The following is a 2,979-nucleotide window of genomic DNA, read 5'->3' on the forward strand; positions in this document are numbered from 1 at the left end:
GGGTAGTATACCAAGATGGCTTCAGAGTAGACTAACTTTACACAGCACATTTAAAAAAAGACACATTTATTCAGCATCATGATCAGACTATTACATTTAGAAATCAACAGCATGGGTGCAAAAAAAAAAATCTACATTAAAACACTTTGTTGGAATGCTTTACACTTTCCACAGAACAGAAACTAAAATAACCTGTTATACAATTAGTCACAAATACAGTCCTTGAGTTTTTTGCCCATACACATGAGTATCGTCTAAAACATGTCTTCTTTGTAGCAGCGAGGCCCTGCCACCACTGTGCTTGGCTGAGTTCACAAATCTGTTGTAACCTGTAGCTTCCCTGTCACTTCTCTGGCTCTCCTCTCCTGCTAACCCTTGACTGAGTAATGTGTGCTCATCACTACCCTAGATATTAAGGATACAGCTAGAATTTCAGTAATGAAAACCTCCTGCCACTGCCATAGCTCCTGCTGCTGCTGGAACCACCACAGCCACCTTGGTTTCGTGGTTTGGCAAAGTATTGGCCTCCACCACCATAGGAGCCAGAGCTTCTGCCTCCAAAATTTCCTCCTTTCATGGGTCCAAAATTTGAGGATTGATTGCTGTAATTGCCAAAATCATTATAGCTTCCGCCACCTCCAAAGTTGCTTCCATCATTACCAAATCCGTTATGGCCATCCCTACTGCCACCATATCCACCACCACCTCGACTGCCACCAAAGCCACCTTGACCACTGAAGTTCCCTCCACGACCAAAGTTGTCATTCCCACCAAAACCACCTCCACGACCACCACCAAAGTTTCCAGAACCACTTCGACCTCTTTGGCTGGATGAAGCATTAGCCATCTCTTGCTTAGATAGGGCTTTCCTTACTTCACAGTTGTGGCCATTCACAGTATGGTATTTTTGAATGACAATCTTGTCTACAGAGTCATGGTCATCAAATGTTACAAAAGCAAAACCTCTTTTTTTGCCACTGCCTCGGTCAGTCATGATCTAGATCACTTCAATTTTCCCATACTGTTCAAAATGATCTCTTAGATGATGTTCTTCAGTGTCTTCTTTCATGCCACCAGCAAAAATCTTCTTCACAGTTAAGTGGGCACCAGGTCTTTGAGAATCTTCTCTTGAGACAGCCCTCTTTGGTTCCACAACTCTTCCATCCACCTTGTGTGGCCTTGTGTTCAAGGCTGCATCCACCTCCTCCATAGTGGCATAAGTGACAAACCCAAAGCCTCTGGAGCGCTTGGTGTTTGGATCTCTCATTACCACACAGTCCGTTAGCGTTCCCCATTGCTCAAAATGGCTCCTCAGACTCTCATCGGTTGTTTCAAAGCTCAAACCTCCAATGAAGAGCTTCCACAGCTGTTCGGGCTCTTTGGGAGACTCTGACTCAGACATGATGGCGGTGGGAGGGGAAACTTTAACTATGCTTACTCGGCGGAGTCCACGGGCAGAAAAAAGCCCTATCTTTTATTCTTTGAAGTATACTTGTGTATTGTGTCATATGATCCTCAGAAAAACTTGGTGAGGCAGTAATAGAAGGCTATAATTTTATTAATATTCTCATTTTACAGGTAAAGAAACAAGGCTTAGAGACCTGCCCACTCAGTGAGGGTGTACAACTTCTGGATCTAGAGTCCAAATCTTCTGTCTCTGCTCTGATGAGTTTTCGCAAAGGGAGATCACATGATTATGGACCCTTGGCCTTGCATCAGTGTTTTAAATCTCCCTATCAATACCTGAGATCATTAGGCTTTTGCCTGGCTCTTTATATTTTATGGGGTTAATTATAACCAGTCTTGAGGTTGTCATCACCTTTCCCTAGCCATTCATTGAGTCAATAACCATTTATCAAAAGAGAAAATAGAAGACATTCAATATATGATTATTGAATCAATGGAAAGACCGGCTATGGGCAGCAAGATCAATGTATTTCCGGGTCATGGCTAATCATAAAATATAAAAAGCAGTAATTTGCTTCTCACATTTTTTTGGTTTTATGGTGATAAGACAAGACCCACCTTCCGCTATAAAGATCCCAAAGGCTAGAAACTATTTTTTTTCATAATTTACCTTCAACTATGGCTGTAAACAGGTAGCTGAGATTGTTGCTGGAAGGAAATCAAGCATGGAAAAGGAGAAGTAAAGAAGCACAGGCAGGAGGGTTCAGTCTGAGTGTTAGATCAGCAGCAACGAGCATCCAGTAGCAGCGATGGTGAGGACAACCATAGTAGAATGTCTGGTGCCCGTGAATAGCAGGGCTGAGGGTGGCATTTTTCTGGTCAGTTTCTTGGTGTCGCTTTCATTGTGATTCTGGCTCTCCAGCTGTGCTTCCTGCCTATCTTCTAAGCCTATTTCTCCAGCTATCCTGGCTCTTCTGAGAGCCATGTGATAGCCTTTCAGTAAATGCCTTTCTGCCTAAATGGGCTAGAGTTAGTTTCTGTTGCTTGCAAATAAAAAAATCCCAATTGATGCATTGCACAGCTGATTTATTTGTTCAAGTATCTATGGACTGAGTAATGTGTGCTCATCACTACCCTAGATATTAAGGATACAGCAGTGAATATGATCCACAAGATACTTGCTTTTATGAAGATGAAACTTTAGTTAGGAGTAGAAAGACCATAAATAAGAAAATAAATAATGAATAAAATAATGTCAGCTAGTGACAAGTGTTATGGAGGAAAAAAAGCACGGGCCTAGGGGAAAGTAACTAGGCAGCAAGGCTGTTCTGCTCTGGATTGGGAGGTTTTAGAACATCTCTCTGAGGAGATGGTATTTGACCTGAGACCTGAGTGAAAACCAGTAACAACAACAACAAAACAGTAATAGGTAAGTCTCAGGGCAAGACATTCCAGGTGAAGGGAACGGCAAGCAGGAGCAAGTGTCCTGAGGTGGGAATGAATTTGATATGTTTGAGCAACAGTAAAAAGGAAAGTATGGGTAGAGCCCAGTGTAGAAGCGGGGAGGATTGT

The 2,979-nt window shown here is 42.5% G+C and overlaps 1 pseudogene; it reads right to left on the minus strand.

Moving 5' to 3' along the window:
* Positions 1–424: 424 nt before the first annotated feature.
* LOC118008967 lies at positions 425–1,402 on the minus strand (annotated as a pseudogene).
* Between the last annotated feature and the right edge of the window lie 1,577 nt (positions 1,403–2,979).

This window comes from Mirounga leonina, unplaced genomic scaffold (assembly GCF_011800145.1).
Source record: "Mirounga leonina isolate KUSES-001 unplaced genomic scaffold, KU_Mleo_1.0 Mir_126, whole genome shotgun sequence".
Taxonomy (NCBI): domain Eukaryota; kingdom Metazoa; phylum Chordata; class Mammalia; order Carnivora; family Phocidae; genus Mirounga; species Mirounga leonina.